The sequence below is a fragment of the Schistocerca piceifrons genome, chromosome 2 (assembly GCF_021461385.2).
Source record: "Schistocerca piceifrons isolate TAMUIC-IGC-003096 chromosome 2, iqSchPice1.1, whole genome shotgun sequence".
In the NCBI taxonomy this organism is placed as follows: domain Eukaryota; kingdom Metazoa; phylum Arthropoda; class Insecta; order Orthoptera; family Acrididae; genus Schistocerca; species Schistocerca piceifrons.
Genome location: NC_060139.1, coordinates 920404757 through 920427921, shown reverse-complemented (window position 1 = coordinate 920427921; position 23165 = coordinate 920404757).

The following is a 23165-nucleotide window of genomic DNA, read 5'->3' as shown; positions in this document are numbered from 1 at the left end:
GTGTTGCCAAGCGTCTAGCATCTTGTGTAGTGTGCCAGAAAGTCCGTGCTGCTAACACAAGGGGATATGCATTCAGTAGAAACCCTAGAATTACTGGCTTGTGATTTGTATGGCCCTCTTCCTGCTTCGAGAGGTGGGTGCACCGATTTTTTTGTTGTTGTGGATGGATTCAGTAAATATGTTAAGCTATACCCAATTAAAAGAGCAAATGCAAAAACGTTGGTAGAAAAGTTGGAAAAATATTTCTTCGTGAACTTTGGCGTTCCGAAGAATTTGCTGTCAGACAATGAGCCTCAATTTACTTCTCATAAATTTAAGGAATGTCTAGATAAGGCCGGAGTGAAACATCTGAAAATATCTGCGTATTTCTCCCAAGGAAATATGAGTGAACGTGAGAGAATTGAACAGGCTTTGCAGCACTTATTGTGCTCGGAAACACTCAAGTTGGGCAGAGCACATGAAGTATTTTGAGAATGTAATTAACAGCTTAAGGCATGATGCAACTGGTTTTGCCCCTTGCGAATTGATGTTTGGCCAAGAACCACACAATGTGATTGCAGAAATGGTAGAATTCCCTATTCTAACGCAAATATCCACTGACGAGAAGAAGTTAAAGGCTAGGGCAATATAAGAAAAAGAGCATTGGAAAGGAAGAAGCGTCATGACGCAAAAGCTGTACCCACTAGTTTTGAAATAGGTCAGTTAGTCCTTGTCAAAACCAAGGAAAAATCAAAGAAAATAAATGCAGAAACAAAGAAATTCATGAATGAGATTTTCACTCTGCAGCGGAGTGTGCGCTGATATGAAACTTCCTGGCAGATTAAAACTGTGTGCCCGACCGAGACTCGAACTCGGGACCTTTGCCTTTCGTGGGCAAGTGCTCTACCATCTGAGCTACCGAAGCACGACTCCCGCCCGGTACCTACAGCTTTACTTCTGCCAGTACCTCGTCTCCCACCTTCCAAACTTTACAGAAGCTCTCCTGCGAACCTTGCAGACTAGCACTCCTGAAAGAAAGGATATTGCGAAGACATGGCTTAGCCACAGCCTGGGGGATGTTTCCAGAATGAGATTTTCACTCTGCAGCGGAGTGTGCGCTGATATGAAACTTCCTGGCAGATTAAAACTGTGTGCCCGACCGAGACTCGAACTCGGGACCTTTGCCTTTCGCGGGCAAGTGCTCTACCATCTGAGCTACCGAAGCACGACTCCCGCCCGGTACCTACAGCTTTACTTCTGCCAGTACCTCGTCTCCCACCTTCCAAACTTTACAGAAGCTCTCCTGCGAACCTTGCAGAACTAGCACTCCTGAAAGAAAGGATATTGCGGAGACATGGCTTAGCCACAGCCTGGGGGATGTTTCCAGAATGAGATTTTCACTCTGCAGCGGAGTGTGCGCTGATATGAAACTTCCTGGCAGATTAAAACTGTGTGCCCGACCGAGACTCGAACTCGGGACCTTTGCCTTTCGCGGGCAAGTGCTCTACCATCTGAGCTACCGAAGCACGACTCCCGCCCGGTACCTACAGCTTTACTTCTGCCAGTACCTCGTCTCCCACCTTCCAAACTTTACAGAAGCTCTCCTGCGAACCTTGCAGAACTAGCACTCCTGAAAGAAAGGATATTGCGGAGACATGGCTTAGCCACAGCCTGGGGGATGTTTCCAGAATGAGATTTTCACTCTGCAGCGGAGTGTGCGCTGATATGAAACTTCCTGGCAGGTTAAAACTGTGTGCCCGACCGAGACTCGAACTCGGGACCTTTGCCTTTCGCGGGCAAGTGCTCTACCATCTGAGCTACCGAAGCACGACTCCCGCCCGGTACCTACAGTACCTCGTCTCCCACCTTCCAAACTTTACAGAAGCTCTCCTGCGAACCTTGCAGAACTAGTACTCCTGAAAGAAAGGATATTGCGGAGACATGGCTTAGCCACAGCCTGGGGGATGTTTCCAGAATGAGATTTTCACTCTGCAGCGGAGTGTGCGCTGATATGAAACTTCCTGGCAGATTAAAACTGTGTGCCCGACCGAGACTCGAACTCCGCAATATCCTTTCTTTCAGGAGTGCTAGTTCTGCAAGGTTCGCAGGAGAGCTTCTGTAAAGTTTGGAAGGTGGGAGACGAGGTACTGGCAGAAGTAAAGCTGTAGGTACCGGGCGGGAGTCACGCTTCGGTAGCTCAGATGGTAGAGCACTTACCCGCGAAAGGCAAAGGTCTCGAGTTCGAGTCTCGGTCGGGCACACAGTTTTAATCTGCCAGGAAGTTTCAAAGAAATTCATGTTCGTATACCAAGGACCTTTCAGGATCATAGGAAAACCACATGCCAATGCATATAGGCTAGAGTACCCTAAGAGTAAAAAGCTATTAGGTCTCAGGAACGTGATCGACCTAAAGAAGATCATACCTGTAGGTAGTGAATGAATGCTGTAGGGAGGAGGTTGTTCTGTAATCTCTACACAGTGTGGCAGCTGTGCAGTCCCAGCTGTGTGAGATCTTCTTTCCTTTTCAGGTCTCACTCATTCTTCATCTTTCCTGTCCACCAAAATTTCGGCTCTTACTCTCAAATACTAAAATCTTCCGGTACGACTATCAAGTCAGCATTAAGCCAATGAATTCTGTAGGGATGAGGTTGTTCTGTAACCCGTACACAGTGTGGCAGGTGTGCAGTCCCAGCTGTGTGAGATCTTCTTTCCCATTTCAGATCTCACTCACTCTTCATCTTTCCTATCTACAAAAATTTAGACCTCTTCTTTCCAACACATTAAATTTTCCGTTATGGTTATCAAGCCAATAATAAACTAATGAATGCTGTAGGGAGGAGGTTGTTCTGTAACCTCTACACAGTGTGGCAGCTGTGCAGACCCAGCAGTGTGAGATTTTCTTTCCATTTGAGATCCCACTCACTCTCTTCATCTTTCCTAGCCACAAAAAAAAAAAAAAAACAAAAAAACAAAAAACGTCATGGCTATCAAGCCACGAGTTCTGTAACCATTCTATCCACCGATTAGTGAAGAAAATACCTAATGTGACAAACCTAACAGTGACATAAACAATAGAGAAGCATGACGTAATTAAGATACAGATGTATTTGAGTAACAATTATGTATAGAACCACGGTAATATTGTAAGTACAAAGTGTTGTTTTATTGGAAATGGTCTACCAGCAATATTTAAATTTAAAAAGATATACAAATTCATGTACAAGCAGGATCTGAAGTGGCAGTGAAACCTGTTGTATGAATTAGAGCTAACTAATAAATATTAAGAGAGAGTGCTTAGTGTTATGAAAATATGCAGATAAGTTGTAAAAATGAACTCACCTTGTGTAGCAAGGAATGGCAGTGTAATAGAATTGAACAGTGTTTGTGGTTGAGACGAGAAGGACACGTCCCTGAAGTATTTATAAGATTGGAGCTGGCCATTATTTTGGTGTAGTGTGTGACAGGACACACCTACATGTATTGAGGTTATGAGTTGGAGGTGTGAATGCGACCATAGGTACCCTTATGTTATATGAGACAGAGCAGCTCATGGTGTCCTATGGGTTTAAGGAATTTAGCATTACGCTCGTCCATAATTACTTGATGCACATTAGTGGTAGGTCGAGAGAGACTACCTGTGGTTTCAGCGTCCGATCGCATGGAAATGGATTGCCACGTGAGCAAACTGATCAGCTGCAATACACTATAGATATGGAATAAATGTACTATCCTATGCTTTAAAATGTTAATGGAGTGAGTATTACTTAAGTTCATACACTAGCAAAGTAAATAAGTAACATAATGGCAGACGTGAAACATTAAATATAGCTCAGCATAAATACACTTCGATAAAGTAAGTACATAATTGCAGATGTGGAACTGACAACAGCAGAGGACCAATAAATGGATTTTGTAGTCAACTAAACGTAGTGTGTTTTGAACACTCAGAACTGTACTATTACCACAAGTTACTCACATGTACATAGAAACTGAAAAGACAACTACTAATCAAATATACTCATACTATCTCTAAGAATAAGGTAATTAAAGATGAGTCAGCTAAGTGAATAAAATACAAATGTATCAGGAATGTACCGAGCATTGGTTCAGTGTTGAAACGTCCCCTTAGAGAAATTATAAAAGCCTGTGCTTTAACTGACACACAATATTTTTAGCGCAACGCAATCTGACTTTCAAAAATCCCTGCAAAAGAATTGCCCTGAGTAACTTTAAACTATACCTTTCAGAAATCACTTACCTCACAAAAATCTTCATTACTCGAACTACTGCAGTACAGCGAGCGTCACTACTGAGAGCTAAATAAAAGATTCAAACTACGGAAGGCACTAACTACTGATAGGGATAGTTAGCAAATGAAAGATATTAATAGAGAACAAACAATGTATTTACCTTGATAGTCATAATATGACAAATTACAAAACTCCTCCATCTGTCTCCCCACATCCACCACTGCTGGTGGCTCACCTCCAACTGCGCAACGCTACGCGCTGTTCACATCCAGCTGCCGCTGCCCAACACTACAATGGCAGACAACAATGCAAACTAGCCACAGACTGCACACAGCACAGCCAGTGATTTTTCATATAGAGCGCTACGTGGCGTTACCAATAAGAAAACATAAACAGCCTACTTACATAGCCCCCATGCTCCCCACAAAAAATTTTACAAATTGGTTTGGGCAGTGGCCACTACAGATTTGAAAAAATTTTTCATAATTACAATAACAAAGAAATCAAATGTGCACACTTATTGATACAATGTTGGTCAAAAGCTCAAATTTTCTCACAGTCCATAAAGACAGTCCTGATCGTTCATCACGGTTAAATAGTAGTGTTTTTCTCAAAGTCTGAGCAGTAGAATAAAATGCACACGGAAGTAGTGGATTTCCATGCAGTCGTGAAGAAGTAGTGTTGTCCTTCCAACGGAAACACAGTGCTGACTCTCGACATGCAGACAAGTAATGGGTCACAACAGAGCAAACCCACAGCAGAGTCATTCGAAGTTTTGAAGAATATTGGTAGGTAGGTCATCACAGAGCAGACCCACTGTATTCCTGGTAGAGATTACGGTATTGGTGGGCCACCAGAGGTGCAGACCCACTGCAGTCCTTGTAGAAATAATGGTATTGATGGATCATCAAAGATGTAGACCTACTGTAGTCCTTGTAGAGATAATGGTACTAATGGTACTGGTGGGTCATCAAAGATGCAGACCCACTGTAGTCCTTGTAGAGATAACGGTACTGGTGGGTCATCAAAGATGCAGACCCACTGCAGTCCTTGTAGAGATGGCCAGCAGCCATCTGTTGTGACTGTGCAGGTGCACAATCACCATTGAAGAGTCTTGCGGATAATATAGCAAGTCCATAACCACCACTTGTGCACTCACAAAGTTTTTGGAGTTGTCCTTAGAACCAGCAATGCTGTTATCCAGTCCCTTGCTGAATTATTAACACACGTGCAAACACTAACAGTCCCTACTTCTCACATATTGTCCATATACTATGACCAACAGAAACGTGTGCAGTGAAATCTAACTTACAAGTTACTTAATTTGATGAACTGGTGTCAATTACAATTTTATAACATAAGAATACAATAACAAAGTTACAAAATACATCATTAAAAACATAATAATACAGATAACATTTGTAGTACAGGCTTTACAAAAGAATCGAATAATATATACCTCAGTGTTACAGGAATTATGACATGAGTACATACACAAAAGATCAAAATAATTTTTGAAACATCAACTTTACACATGAGCATTAAAACAAAACAGAATAAATAATGTCTAAACATCTTTGCAAAGTAAATAACATATCATTAATGCAAATTATATTTGAGGATAACAGTATTCATCATAGTGAATGTAGCTTAGTACTAGAACAGAAAAAAATTTCTATGAAACAGTACACAGAGACAGGAAGAAAAGAAATACACAAGGGTACACAAACACATAGTGGGATAACACAAAAGGAATGGACAGGGTTTGTTTTCAGTGTAACATTTGGTACTGCAGTCCAACCCAGAACTTCATTCCATATATCTTTCCTCTTATTTCAATATTTGTTTCCACCAAAAAAATTCTATCCAAGCATGCTTTCTGTATTTATATGTTCACACATTTCTTACCTCATTTTTATTTTCAATTATCTTACCTCATCATTTATTTCCAAGAAAATCCTACCTAAACCTGTTGTCCCTAAACCCTACTTTTTTGGTTCATATCCTCTTTCAAAATACCTTTTTTTTGGCCAAACCATTTTCTTATAGCTTCTAAATGCATTTCTTCCAATTCATCATAGTTAGTTTCTTATATAGTCTACCCCCTCTTAAGCTAACTTAAATCTACTGAGCTCAGATGCTAAACTAAGGGACGAGGCAATGCAGCAGCACAAAACAATTAACACAAACAGTAATGATAAAAAAATACAAATTCCAAAGCAAGCAGCATAAATTAGCAGAGCAATTGCAATATTACAACTAATATGAGGCAATGAGCAACAAACAAGAAAAATAAATCGGTAGTAAACTGGCTTAGCAGAGTAACACAAATTAAAATTCAGTAGCACTATGCCTGGCAAACAGCAGCAGAAAATGAAATACCTAAATATGACATAGCTCAAGCAGAAAAAATAGTACACTAAAGACAACAATGCAGACAAGGGAAATGTATATTCACATCTTAATGTCTATGTAATTAAAGTGGTGCACCACAAGAAGTTATTCTACCAAAAAGTTACCAAGTACTTGAAAAGAAAATTATGAATGCAGTTCCTGTGAAGGTAAATGTCATTTTGTGCTCCCTCATTTTTTGAAAAAATTATTATTTACTCGATCTGTAGACAGAAAATATTTATATTAGTACATCTATAAAATTTTATTTTAACCAATGCTGCAATGCAGCTAGAAACTAGATATCAAATGAAATAAGCAACTATGTACAAAGTAAAGCATAAGAACATCATTCAGTAGTCATTAGGCATAAGTTAGTAGAAAAATCTCTCAACTAGAGAGACAGTAGTCATAATCAGGTGTATAGACATAAAAATATTTCTCGTCATTTCATTAGGCATTTCAGTAAATCATAAATTAAGAGCTCCACAGTGTAATCATATGTTATCAAGTTCGACTGTGTCGTTTTTCCGATGCTTTCTACAAAGAAACGTCAATAACGAGGATATTGGCCTCCCTTTTTTTTTCCACCTGAGCCTCTGGAAGGCACATGCTAATGGCTTTTTTCAAGGCGACTGTCGCCCAGCTGGGTGCCAACGACGCATTAGGTGCAGGTGGTCACTTAACTTTCTTACCGAAATATTTGCGACACCAGTTTGGATTACAGTGACAGTCTCATATAAAAATATTTCACAGGTCAAGAATTTGCGTTACAAATCTGTAGAAACAAAATCCTATTGATATAACAGTGTCCAAAAAATTTTCGTCGGCATTGTAATACACTCACGCATTTACATACATTTCATAACTCTCAAAGTACGATTCTTGGTTTCCAACAACCTTTTCCACAAATCAGAGTTCCTAACCACTACTCATTATTTCTTACCTTATTACACATATGCATATTCGTAGATATTCTTCAATATTTCATTATGATAAATACGTAGCATACTCAAATAACTCATATAGCATCAGCTTATTGACCATAAACATACCTCAGCAGCATAATACACATCGTCGTCGTAAAAATAACATCATAACACCTCAGTCAACTCTCAAAATCGTCGTAGCTTCCTCCAATAATTTCAAAACCTAAAAAAATTCTCTGCTCATGTCAAAAGTGTCATCTGCCTCAAACGTACTTTAAAAATCGTGTTCCCACACCAAATATATCATTCAAAGCTCTCATAGTATCACAATGGTTCCGAAAAAATATGAACAGTTAACAAAGTACAGACAAAATACAATTTCGTATGTGTGAAGTTACCCAACTGTGTAATTGCGTAAACATGTGTCACTGATGTAGTAAAAAAAAGTTTATCTCTCAGTTAAATGATCAGATAGCTGTGTAATTTGTGTGTTAGAGAAATATGGTACCGATGTGTAAAGTTGTATAAGCAAATACCATATTATCTAGGGCTCCTTGTGCTTGCCAAACATATGGTACACAAAGTAAGCGTGTACCCCCCTGAGGACAAATGTAATTATATCCTCAAGTGTTACAGATTACAGCAATGGAATGAAATGTATCACGGAAAACTTTCTTTGTAATTCAAAAATCATGAAAAATAAATGGTTTAAGTACAAAATTGATCACTCAAATCCGTGTCCTGTAGCGCTAAATGTGCATCTTGCTGTAAGATAATTCTGTGGAAGTGTCGTAGTTATCGTCCTCTGTAAGCAAAGTTCTGCTGAAGTCAATGTACTTACCTCATCATAAACGAAAGTGAAATGCTTTGCGAATAGATATCGTAGTTATTATGTTTATTGGCGGGATGAAGAAATTACTGTACAGTAACGTATTGTTGTGCCATGAAAAAGGCTGTCTCATTGTTGCTGTACCACAAAAGTTACTACTAAAACATGTTTTACTTTCCAGAAGAATTCAGAAAAACTGTGCAGATATAAAACAGATACACCACAAAAGCAACGAGGTAAATTGTGTCACGCATTAGTAGCATCGTGATATAGTCGTGTAGCTGTCACATAAACTAACCACTGTGTCATCTGGTATCTCGCAGAAAGTACTTTAAATCCAGAATGTATTTTCAAGTAAACCAAAATGTTGCATTAAAATCTCATTAGCGGTACCAGTATATGTTTTAAGTATGTGAGCCTTATGGTCGTTACGTAATCATGCCACTAACAAGCAAGAATGTACACACACAATAACGCTGTGTCGTCAGTTCACTATAACAATGCATTCGTAATTTCTGTTTAAATAAGTTCTCTTGGCTCTTGACTGGATATTTAACTTCAGACATTGTTGCATGTTAACAGATTCTAAGTCTGACAAAGCATACTAGAAATGTGAAGTAAAAAATTTTATGGCAAAGACTAAGTTAAAAAGCAGATTATCTTTCAATAAACGGTTTTACATGTGAAATGTGGTGCAATCCTTTACTCTTCCTAGTACGCAGAGTTTCAACTTCAAAGCAATTATCATGTTGTATACATCGGTAAAGAATGCTAAAATTTTTCTCAAGCCTAGCGTCATATGTTATTTTTCTTGGAGCCAGCGGGCGCAGGTGGCTGCCTGCGGTGCGAGTCATTGTCTGTTTCTTTGTTGGCGTGCGTCGTTACTGGGATTAGGAGACCTAACTTCTACAAATTCGCCTTGCCGAGAGGGCCCTGCCGTGTTTGAATCCCGCCAGTTCTGATGCAATTCAGGTCTGTCGTTGCGATTATATCGTCTGTCGTCATGTCGGTAGATTCCATACTTTCTTTATTGTTGGTAACGTGGTGGAGAATTTCTCCCTAAATCGTAACTGCGCGCTGAACTGTTGCGCCTGAAGTTATTCTGTCTGCCTTGATAATAATTGTTTTGGTTCCCATATTGTCTGTTTCTCTGATTGTCTCTGTGATAGTCATTACCGCGGAGAGGTGATCTTTCCCTGTAATTATTACAATTCTGCCAACGGTTGCCATACAGGTGGTGTCTGTTTCGGTCACGATTTACGTTGAAAGAATAGCCTTGTCGTATATTATTTCTGTCATCGCGGAATTGTGACGGATGTGATCTGTAATTGTTGTGCTCCTCTTTCCGCGTTCCCCGATTGTCAGTGTCAATTTCCAGTTCTTGTAACAGTCCCTGAAAAGTTTCTATGTCGTCTTTGCAACGTCCTGCCAAAATAATATGCCGTAAATGTTCAAGTAATTTGATTAAGCAAATGCGGATGAGTTCTGAGGGGCTGTATGGGTTTGAAAGATACTGATTCTTGTGCAACATGTCTTCAAAATATTTCATAAGACAGGAAAATTCAGATTGTTCGAAACGTTTCATCATTATGATGCTATGTTTTACTCGGTCTTGTGTAGTTTGAGACCAATATGCAGAGAGGAAGGCATGATAAAAATCTCCTTCACTGTGACAATCGTGAATGACCGATCGCATTCTTACAGCTGGTTCATTCTCCAAGTAGCCACACATAAATTCTAATTTGTGTTCTAACGACCAGTTGGGAGGAAAACAATGAGAGAATTGATGGAGCCATGCTTGTGGATGAATGTCGTTGCCAGAATTCTTAAATGTTTTAAATTTACGTGTAGTAATGAACAGCTTATAGTCAAAGTCATCATGTCGGCGAGTCGCATATCGGTCATTGTTACGTCGTTTCGGCGGTTCCATTTCAAAATTCGGTGCACCTTGCCAATTTCTTTCATAATTTCCGAAATGCGCTGTGCTATTATTTTGTGGCTGTTCTGTATTTGTATGTCCCTCTTCCCGTATTGGGGCGCGAGTGTCCTCTGAAATACGTAATTCTTGTATTACCTGTGTCAGCTGATCTTGTACTTCCCGGATTTCTCTTTGGTGTTGCGTATTAATTTCATTCTGATTTTGTTTGAATTTCCTAATTTGTTTGCACTCTTCTGTGTCATTCAGATTATCATTTACCTTCGTAGATAAATTAGTGACCTGATCCGAAAGTTTGGCTACTTTCTCCGATAGTGAACACATTTCCTCAGTGTGTTTTTCTGAACCAAGTTTCAGAGTGTCCATTTGTGTTGAAATCGAATCTACTGTGTCCTTTAAGTTTTCTTGAGTTTTTGCAAGTTGCGTAACCGAATCGGTAGATGCAACTGAGTCAATTTTATCTTGCAAGGTGTCGTGATTTTCATGAACAATAGTTTGCAGTTCTTTTATGGCTGCTTAGTGATTCTGTAATGCATTTTCATGAGGCGAAAAAATAGGTTGGAAATGCTCACAAATTTGTGTTTTTACGTCATTACAGACTTTTTGACATTTCGATTCGATGTTATGTAACTCAGTGGTTAAATCTTCACGTGTGTGTTCAAGCGTGGTGTCTAAGTTTTGAAGATTTTGTTCCATTGTGTCTAACTTTTTAAGATTTTGTTCCATTGTGTCTAACTGTAGCTGTGTTTGTCTCTGATTTTGTTTCATTTGTTGCATTAATTGCAATAATGTATTAGAGTCTGGAATCTGTTCCTCTATGCTTTTCGGCAGTGCATTTGCACCGGCAACATTCACATTTTGACAAACAGAAAATGTGTCTTGACTTATTTGAGAAAACGGTGAGGATCCAAAACCTGAATCTACAGTATTTGCGAGAGTGTTTCCTGTCATTTCGGATTCCTGAGGCGAGCTGTTGCCGACCGATCGATCGATAATGCTTCCCTGTTCACTAATTGTTTCACTGTGTACACCATTATTTGCAACCCGCTCCATTTCCCTATGCGCAATTACCAAATTACTACATTGAACATTAGTTAATTCATTACTCTGCGGCGCTAACACACTGCTTTCGTCTTCACTGTCATTTCTCAGTTCACTTTGGAGCCTAGTATTACGTTTTTCACACGCCATAATTGTCACAATATTTCACACGATGACACAGAAAAGCACGATTTGAAAAGCAAAATAAAATAACATAGCAATGGAAATAATGTCTACTTAATAGCAAGCGCAGCTGCGAAATACTTGGTGCAAATCTACATGCATGCCACAACTGTTTTGCTGTACAACAATGAAAAACTACAACTACAATGGAAACTCTCTCTATAATTACGCCATAGCAATAAACAAAAGCTACACTAATTACACAGACTACAAGAAAAAAATCAGAAGATTCCAGTGAGGTATCCTGGCAGGGTCGACATATGAAACGTCCCCTTAGAGAAATTATACAAGACTGTGCTTTAACTGACACACAATATTTTTAGCGCAACGCAATCTGACTTTCAAAAATCCCTGCAAAAGAATGGCCCTGAGTAACATTAAACTATACCTTTCAGAAATCACTTACCTCACAAAAATCTTCATTACTCAAACTACTGCAGTACAGCGAGTGCCACTACTGCCAGCTAAATAAAAGATTCAAACTATGGAAGGCACTAACTACTGATAGGGATAGTTAGCAAATGAAAGATATTAATAGAGAACAAACGATGTATTTACTTTGATAGTCATAATATATATAGCAGTTCATGACAAATTACAAAACTCCGCCATCTCTCTCCCCACATCCAACACTGCTGGCGGCTCACCTCCAACTGCGCAACGCTACGCGCTGTTCACATCCAGCTGCCGCTGCCCAACACTACAATGGCAGACAACAATGCAAACTAGCCACAGACTGCACACAGCACAGCCAGTGATTTTTCATATAGAGCGCTACGTGGCGTTACCAATAAGAAAACATAAACAGCCTACTTACAGTGTTCCGGTCCAGAAATAATAAATTGAAATTGAATAGAATTTATGATTGTATGCCTTGAGCAAAATTTTTCTCTAATACGTCACTAAAGGCGTTTTGAGCCATTTGTTTACCGATTTTATGACAGTTAAGTAACAGTGAGAGTAAAATTAAAAAGGTTCTGTTAACTTTGTTCCAGCAACATATTGAAAGATAAAATGTGTATATCCCCATTTCATTGTGACCCATCCTTAGATATTAAGTGAACAGAGTCTGAGGCACTATTTTTGTTTGTTCTACAGGACAAACCAGATAAGGGCAGCCTGGTAGCTGCGTGAAAGCATGGAGTGACTTGGACACAACTCATAGTGACCCCTTCCCTTTCCCCATGCAATTTAGAGTGAACGTGAGGGACGCACACCATAGCAACTTTCCCTCCTCTACCCTTGTGAATGGAAGTGTAGAACGCTAGCCAAAGCGGCTACAACCACGTGTGTAAAAATAATTTGTGAAATTTTCTTTCAGGTTTAGAAAAGACTGCTAAGATACATTCATCTGTTTATGTATTATGAATAACTGTGTTATTTTCTTTGAATTTGTGTATGTAAAAATGTATTTAATGGATTTAAGGTTTTCATAATTTTAGATTATTTTATGTGTTTGTTTGTCTAAGGCAATATGTATACCAAAGTGTTCCATCGATTTTACTTAAATTTTAGGAGATAATATTGCTTAAGAGGCAGTCAACATGCCAGTAATTTAATTAATTAAAGTAGGTAATCAGATTTCCCTTAATATTTCTATATCTTTACATTTAAATTTTAATTTTCATAGGGAGTTAAGCTGTGCACATGCTTCCCTTTTTGTAATTAAATTTTTTTTCATTCATTAACATTCAAAAACAAAAAATTTAAGTAGAGGGTGATGTAGGGCAGCAGCCTACTCACGCTGTAATAAATTCACATCAGTCTTTCCATTGTGTGCCAGCCGAGTCCGCTGTAACTAGCTCTAACGTCATGAAGGTTGCTCAATACTTTAAAAATCAAGTAAATAACCTGAAACGGTTCTAGCACGTCAGGATTAATACTAAATTAATATGTGTTGAATATCAGTTCGATAACTTTAACCATTTTCGAAATTTGGATGTTTTTCTGGCGCAACAGAAAAGAGCTAGAGAATTCAAAATTTATAATTAGATTCATTTTTCATAATTATTTAATAAAAACAGTACTTTGGATTTCATAAATTAAAATTTTAGTGGAAATTCATGATTTTCTGGTTTTCGTCTCAAAACTTAAGGAAGCAAGATAGATTAAGTAGGCTAATAAATAAGGCTAGGATGTTTATATTTAAGTAGAATGGACATACGCTATAATCATAAAGATGTGAGAAGTTTCAATTGAATAACCATATAACTATAGTGATAGCGTATCTCCAAAGGGCAAGTTCAGAGCTCGTCTACTGCGTGTAGTATAATTAAATTAATTCTCTCGCCCAAAATATTTTACTTAGCCACGTCAGACTTTTATTATGATTACTTAACTGTGTGCTGAATGCACATTTAAATTGAGAGCTTCATCGGCATCAGCAAAAGGAGCTATGATTTTTTCAATGAGTTAAAGTGGTGCATTACTAGCCCAGCGGCTAGTTGGGAGAGCCGATTTGATCAGGTGTTCCCTTAACCGTCCGCACTGCGGCTTTATATATAGGAACGCTGCGCGAGGAAGCAAGGCCCCAGTTCTCTCCAGATGCAGATTAGCACACCATCTCTGCCGGGAGTCGCGTCGCGTCGGTATCACTGCTATAAACAGCCTCGGATGCCGTATTAAGTTACTCGGGATACGCGTAACCATGAAATCGTTGTCGAGTGAAGTGTTAATTGTGGGATGACTTTAATTATCTATCTTCAGTTTGTGTATGTCGTATTTTCATGTGCCGCCGCGGGACAGACATTCTACCACTATTTAGCGTGGCGTTTGATGAAGATTATCATCAAATTATGGCGAGCATTCATTTAAACATTTAATTTGGACAGTTATAGTAGCATCAGCGCATTAGACTCTGAACTGTTCTGTTAGTCAGATTGTGTGGATTCTTTTTTTTTTTCATCTGTGATTTTCAGAATATAACGAAGTTTTTTTTTCACGATCGTTTTTGATTATGAATCCCAGACAGTCTCCTAATTCCTCAGAGCTATAAGCTGTAGCTATAAGTATATTTCTCAGATGAAGTGGGCACTAGGAATTCTAATTACAGGCTTCGCATTTTGCTAATCACTTTCTGGTTGCCAATATTGTAGTTAGAGAGCCAGTGTTGAGAACGGCAAAAGACAGCATAAATAATAGGAACATTTATATAACAATTAATTTCACCCGCCGCCCCAGATATGGTTAATCGGCAGGGAAATGCAGTGTTTCTAAATTCAAATAAATAACAACAATATAATTTCACCCACCCGCCGCCCCTCAACATCATCATATAAGTTTTCCTCTTCATAGAGGCGCTCAATATACTCGTTCCACATATCCGCACTTGCCTCTACACGTAACAGTAGAATTTTCATTGCATTCTTAATGTTGGCGCCCTTACCTTTCATTTCACCGAATGTTGTTTTGTCTTTTCTTTATGCTGAGTCACTTCATCTGAGAATTATTTCTTTTTCGATTTGTTCCCATTTTTCATGTAGCTATTACGCTTTAGTTTCCCTGCACTTCCTGCTTATTTCATTCCTAAGTGACTTGTATTTCTGTATTATTGAATTTCCCTGAATATATTTGTACTTCCTTCTCTCGTTGATCAGCTGAAGTATGTCTTCTATTACCCATGGGCTCTTCACAGTTACCTTCCTTGTACCTAAAAATGGTTCAAATGGCTCTGAGCACTATGCGACTTAACTTCTGAGGTCATCAGTCGCCTAGAACTTAGAACTAATTAAACCTAAGTAACCTAAGGACATCACACACATCCATGCCCGAGGCAGGATTCGAACCTGTGACCGTAGCGTATTCCTCTTCAAAATCTGTGATTGCGTTCTTTAGAGATGTTCTCTCCTCTTCACCTGACTGCCTGCTGAGCTGTTCATCATCGCAGTATCTGTAGCTTCAGAGAACTCTTCATTCCTTAGTAATTCGGAATCTCACTTATTTGTTATTTGCCTACTGATTCTTCCTCAGTAGTCTCTTGGACTTTACTCTTCATCACTACTAAATTGTGATCTGAGTGTACATCTGCTCCTGGGTAAGCCTTACAGTCCAGTATATAATTTCGGAATTTTTGCCTGATTATGATATAATATAAATGAAGTCTTCCCGTATATTTCTGCCTTTTTCAAGGATACCTCCTCCTCTTGCGATTCTTTAACAAATTATGGGCTGTTACCATGTGATATTTGTTGCAGAACTCAATTAATCTTACTTCTCACTCGTTCCTACTATGAATCCCACATTCTCCCATAGGGTAAACCTTTCTTCTAATTCTACCCCTACAACCACATTCCAATCCCCCATGACTACCATATTTTCATATTCCTTTACGTACTGAATTTTCAGATGCTTTCTCTAGCTCTTCATCTTCTGCTTGTGACGTGGGCATATATGCCTGAACTGTCTTTATTGGTGTTTATTTGCTGCCTTCTGGTGAGTTACAACCCTATTAGTGAACTGTTCACAATAACGCACTCTCTGATCTAACTTCCTACACATAACGAATCCTACTCCCGTTATATAGTTTTCTGCTGCTGTTGTTATTTACTTACTCTCGTCTAACAGAAAATTCTTGTTTCTCTCCATTCACTTTACTGACTCCCACTATACCTAGACTCAGCCTTAGCATTTCCCTTTTCAGATTTTCTCGCTTTCACATTATGTTCAACTTCTGACATTCCACGCCCCGCCTCGTAGGACATTACCTTTCCTTGGTTATTCAATTTTTTTCTCACAGTCACTTCCCTCGAGCCAGCCCTCCCCCCGAGATCCGAATGGAGGAATAATGTGGCTTGTTTGATGAGGAGATCATCAAAACACTTTTTTAATTACAGGCCGCATGTCCTGTGGATACACGTTATGTGTCTTTAATGCAGTGATTCCCATTGCCTTGCATTGTCATGCCGTCGATCGTTGATGATTCTTCTGCCTTTCGGGCATTTTACCAAGATAAGGGAAAGACGGTGTCGTGAACCTCTCACTATCTTCTTTGCAAAGACCGTTGGCAGTAGGACGGAAGTCTTCAACCACCACTATTGATGATTTTTATTCAAAATTTGGATGTTGGTGAGTTTCGATATCTGGACTAAGGACATGTGGCTTACTAATCAAAGCCGCTGGCCCTAAGCCCTAGACCACAAGTCACACTATTCTCACACCAGCTGCAGTCATCCACATTCGAGAGATACCTCATCACACACCCGAAATATGACATCGCCCTATACACACATCAATTGCAGTCACATACACTTGACAGGCGTTCATACACTTACATGATGACACACACAAACACACACAGTGTGCAAAGAGACCATTGTTCCCAGTAGACGACCAAAGCAGTTCTGCGGGGTCTCTCAGCGAGTAATGCCACACAGTTTTTCTTTATATAAGGTGCAACAAAATATATGGCAAAACTTTGGGGAAACATTCCTCACACGAATGGAAAAGAAGTGGTCAAAGGTGCTCCGTGGTCTAGAAAGATTATAAAAATTTGGAAATTTGATATAGCAGATTAGTCTATCTGCTTAGGGAAAAATGGAAATGGCTTTTCTGGATGACTTTGCGGTGACCTAGGACACCCCAGAGGAATCGACCATCCAGATGAACCTCCTAGAAATGATGCCCTGCAGAATGGATCTCCTAATTTCAATAAAGAAGTTCACATTCATGATGAATGACAAACTTTAACCGATATTACTATTTAGCGTATGATTAACACAAGTTACATTATCAAAGATAAAATATAGCATAACATATCAGTGGAGGGAACAGAATAAAATACGATAAAATGCGATTAAATATACAATATAATATAACAAACAAAATATAACATTGCGGCGGATAAATTGCAAAATTTGTGTCTTCCTAAGTGAAGTGAAGTGGAAGGAAGACAAGGATTTCTGGTCAGACGAATATCGGGTAATATCAACAGCAGCAGAAACAGGTGTAGGATTCGTTATGAATAGGAAGGTATGGCAGAGGGTGTGTTACTGTGAACAGTTCAGTGACCGGGTTGTTCTAATCAGAATCGACAGCAGACCAACACCGACAACGATAGTTTGGGTATACATGCCGACATCGCAAGCTGAAGATGAACAGATAGAGAAAGTGTATGAGGATATTGAAAGGGTAATGCAGTATGTAAAGGGGGACGAAAATTTAATAGTCATGGGCGACTGGAATGCAGTTGTAGGGGAAGGAGTAGAAGAAAAGGTTACAGGAGAATATGGGCTTGGGACAAGGAATGATAGAGGAAAAAGACTAATTGAGTTCTGTAACAAGTTTCAGCTAGTAATAGCGACTACCCTGTTCAAGAATCACAAGAGGAGGAGGTATACTTGGAAAAGGCCGGGAAATACGGGAAGATTTCATTTCGATTACATCATGGTCAGACACAGGTTCCGAAATCAGATACTGGATTGTAAGGCGTACCCAGGAGCAGATATAGACTCAGATCACAATATAGTAGTGATGAAGAGTAGGCTGAAGTTCAAGACATTAGTCAGGAAGAATCAATACGCAAAGAAGTGGGATACGGAAGTACTAAGGAATGACGAGATACGTTTGACGTTCTCTAACGCTATCGATACAGCAATAAGGAATAGCGCAGTAGGCAGTACAGTTGAAGAGGAATGGACATCTCTAAAAAGGGCCAGTACAGAAGTTGGGAAGGAAAACATAGGTACAAAGAAGGTAGATGCGAAGAAACCATGGGTAACAGAAGAAATACTTCAGTTGATTGATGAAAGAAGGAAGTACAAACATGTTCCGGGAAAATCAGGAATACAGAAATACAAGTCGCTGAGGAATGAAATAAATAGGAAGTGCAGGGAAGCTAAGACGAAATGGCTGCACGAAAAATGTGAAGACATCGAAAAAGGTATGATTGTCGGAAGGACAGACTCAGCATACAGGAAAGTCAAAACAACCTTTGGTGACATTAAAAGCAACGGTGGTAACGTTAAGAGTGCAACGGGAATTCCACTGCTAAATGCAGAGGAGAGAGCAGATAGGTGGAAAGAATACATTGAAAGCCTCAATGAGGGTGAAGATTTGTCTGATGTGATAGAAGAAGAAACAGGAGTTGATTTAGAAGAGATAGGGGATCCACTATTAGAATCGTAATTTAAAAGAGCCTTGGAGGACTTACGGTCAAATAAGGCAGAAGGGATAGATAACATTCCATCAGAATTTCTAAAATCATTGGGGGAAGTGGCAACAAAACAACTACTCACGTTGGTGTGTAGAATATATGAGTCGACAATGTAAAATGGTGCAAGCTGTTCGAGATTCTGAAAAAAGTAGGGGTAAGCTATAGGGAGAGACGGGTCATATACAATATGTACAACTACCAAGAGGGAATAATAAGAGTGGACGATCAAGAACGAAGTGCTCGTATTAAGAAGGGTGTAAGACAAGGCTGTAGCCTTTCGCCCCTACTCTTCAATCTGTACATCGAGGAAGCAATGATGGAAATAGAAGAAAGGTTCAGGAGTTGAATTAAAATACAACGTGAAAGAATATCAATTACGATTCGCTGATGACATTGCTATCCTGAGTGAAAGTGAAAAAGAATTAAATGATCTGCTGAACGGAATGAACAGTCTAATGAGTACACAGTATGGTTTGAGAGTAAATCGGAGAAAGAAGAAGGTAATGAGAGGTAGCAGAAATGAGAACAGCGAGAAACTTAACATCAGGATTGATGGTCACGAAATCAATGAAGTTAAGGAATTCTGCTACCTACGCAGTAAAATAACCAATGACGGACGGAGCAAGGAGGACATCAAAAGCAGACTCGCTATGGCAAAAAAGGTATTTCTGGCCAAGAGAAGTCTACTAATATCAAATACCGGCCTTAATTTGAGGAAGAAATTTCTGAGGATGTACGTCTGGAGTACAGCATTGTATGGTAGCGAAACATGGACTGTGGGAAAACCGGAACAGAAGAGAATCGAAGCATTTGAGATGTGGTGCTATAGACGAATGTTGAAAATTAGGTGAACTGATAAGGTGAGGAATGAGGAGGTTCTACGCAGAATCGGAGAGGAAAGGAATATGTGGAAAACACTGATAAGGAGAAGGGACAGAATGATAGGACATCTGACAAGACATGAGGGAATGACTTCCATGGTACTAGAGGGAGCTGTAGAGAGCAAAAACTGTAGAGGAAGACAGAGATTGGAATACGTCAGGCAAATAATTGAGGATGTAGGTTGCAAGTGCTACTCTGAGATGAAGAGGTTAGCAAAGGAAAGGAATTCGTGGCGGGCCGCATCAAACCAGTCAGTTGACTGACGACCAAAAAAAAAAACAAAAAAAAAACGACGTTCCGATTAGTGACCGATTCGAGTCAGGGCTGTGTGGCTCTTTAGTTTTTCTACTGGATTGATATAGTCACTGTTCTATGGAAGACTCTTCAGCTCTCGTGCAGTTTAATATTTCTGCTGAAGTTGGTAACTAGCAGGTCTTGGGAACTCTCAAGGGCAGCATTCGAAAGCGATGTCTATTTGTTTCCGAAACTGTGGTTGTAAAGTAGAGGATTGTTATTACTCTTGTATATTCCTTCACCAAAGTTTCCTTTCTCCTCAGGGAAGGTGGGGCTATATGGCTAAGTGTTGGGAGCCAATAGAGTGGAATAGTCTTTATACATCCAGTTACAATACACATAGAAGCGTTGAGCTGGGTGTCCAACTTCTTTACAGGCTTGTATGTTTACCACATTGGAGTACTCTGCTATACACTACAGTAAGACGAATACAGAAGCTCATAGTGTATCTGCTGATGCTCCGGACGTAGTACTGCAGAGCCCCTGAATGAGATTATTGGGTCTTTTCAAGGAGAGAGTAAGAGTAACTAGTAAATACTTTAGATGTTGCTGAAAACGGATTTCAGTGTTACTCGCATAAACCTCCAGCTCGTATCCACCCATTTTGTTTCTCAAATGAAAACAGCTGACCTCAGTCTCGGAGGGATTCCATACAAACCTCCATCTAGTGAAATACTCTTGCGTTTTAATTAGGTCTGCAGTCAGAATGTTTTCAGCATCTTCGAACAGCTTGTTTTCAATTGCTAGTTTCATATCATTAGCATACTGAAACTCCTTGACGCAGTTTCAGGCAGGTCAGGTTAAAAAACATGAGCACTACCACTGATCCTTGAGATACCTGTTTTTCTGTTTCCTCGTGTTATTACCCTGTGTCACACGGAACTGTCTATTCGAAAGACTGTTGTTGATAGTCTCAGTGTGGTTTGGCACTGGCTGACTTATATCAGTTTGTGTACAAGCTCTCTTGCTTCCTTGGTTGGAGGAGGGACTCGAAGACTGATGTCATCAGTCCCATCGGATTAGGAAAGGATGGAGAAGGAAGTCGTTCGTGCCCTTTCAAAGGAACCATCCCAGCATTTGCCTGAAGCGATTTAGGAAAATAAAGGAAGAACTAAATCAGAAAGGTCGGACTCAGGTCGTCCTCCCCAACGTGAGTCCAGTGTGTACTGCGCCACCTCGCTCGGTGTGTGTAGAAGCACTTCCTTCCATATAGTATCAAAGGTGCCTATTAGCTTTATAAAAGCTACCACTGTCTTTTTCTGTATTTGAAACCTGTCACAGTCTGTGTGGCTAGGTTCAAAACCTAGTCTGTACAACTTGTAGTTGGTCTGAAACCTAGTTGCTGCAATGGGATGACTTCTAGGTTCCATGGAGCCATTATTTCAAGGAGTTAGTAGCAGCAACTGAGAAGGGTCGCTGGGCAGTAGCTTTTCACTCTATCTGATTGTTCGTTTGGTTTCAGAAATACAATTACTTTAACAATTTTAAAAGTACTTGACGGATAGTTCGACGTTAGTATGCAAGAGTAAAATTTTGTCTGCCAGTTCTTCGTTTGCTTCCCACATCGGTTAGAATCTGAGGATGCGTCCCATCAAAACCGTGCGCGTTACCTGTTTTAACTCCATTGAGAAACGAACAGAAACTCTTTGAGACATGTAGAGACCAGATTACGACGATGGAGAAGTGTAACTGCTTCGTTACCATACGAAACAACAGACTAGATAATACTGCGAAAGGCGATTGGATCTCAAAAATGGAGGGAGCATATGAACCGACTATACACTTTTACAACAAATAGTGTAGCTCCTGAAATATCGAATGACTTTGCCAAAACAGAATGCCTCTACGGTAGTGAATGTCAGTCTATGAACCATATGACAGAGAAGCTGGAGATCATGGAGAGAGTAATTCTGCAAGAATCATGTCTGCAGTCCACAATGGGGCCAGCTTGAAACTCTGGAACAACAAAGAAATGGAGAGGATCTTGGAGACCATGATGAAAAAGAGACTGATATTTCTCGAAGTTACACAGAATAGGCACTATAACGTGGGATGTGACCTATACTGCTGTGGGTTGAGTGGAACAGTAAGGAGTGGCATCGAGCGTGGGCACTAGTAAACAATATTAAGACACCAATAATTTATTGTCCATCAAATACAATGGCTGATGTTCGACGTCCCAAGCAGCTGACTTTGGCGAGAATGCTGGCAGGTAGTTCCCGTCTGGTATATGCTGATCAAGGCGTGACTCGTATGAATGGCGGCAGCATACACTACAGTGACGTCACAGGGCCACTAATCTCGCACAGACTGCACGTGGAGTCGTCTGTTCTGCCCATAGCAGCTAGAAGTTCCGGAAGTGGATGACGAGGGCGCACATGATGAGGTTGTAGGTTTCACCAAAGAAAGGCAGTCAACGGCAGCAAGATCTGCCCACAGGAAATGGTGGGCAGCTGAGACTGCATGCCTCCCGTGATTACAACAGAGCAGTTGCACGACCTAGGTAGGAGCTGGACACCCTCAGAGTGGAAGACAGCAGCAATTGCGGTTGGGCCCTCCATATGGTCTGTAGGTTATGGTGCCCGAGTTCTTCCCAATGGTCTCAGCACAGATGGCGGTACTTTGGCTGACAGCGTGAGAGTTCCCAACGTGGGACTTGCTGTTCCATAAAAGCTTGTAGACAGCTAGATCACAGACGGCAGGCCGGCATAGATCCCACCTCCAGGCTGGCAGGCTGAACTTCAGAACACTTATGCTGGAAAGGAGCAATATTTATGCAAGACTGGCTCGAGTTCGTTAGGCTACCGTGAGTCACTAATCACATCAGTCGGCGTGTTTTTCTCGCCTGGTCAGCTTTCCAGAATGCTCTGTGATATCCTTACTTTCCAATTCAGGTACTCTGAAAGGTGTAGTCTGTATGCTGAGTAGTTACTCTAACATAAGATCTGTGCGTTGTTCCTCAGTGAAGCAGGGTCACGAAAATGACGTAACCTCTACCCCTATGATGCCATTTTTCTGCACTGGTGCCAGATGGTGCAGTGCTCTGTACATGTGCGTTGCTCAACATCCCCGCCCTGTGGCATCTTGCACTATCAGGGAAGACGTTTGCACTAGTATATTATTTCGCCGTGCAACGCTCCCCTCTCCTTCAAAAAATCGGATTTTGCTCTGGCGTATCTCTGAAAACTGATTTGACATTCATACAACTCAAGAGTTATATAAAACGCTTGCGATTTCTTTCTTAACTAAGTCTAACGTGACCCACATGGTTCATGAGGTATGCATTTAATTCTAAATATTA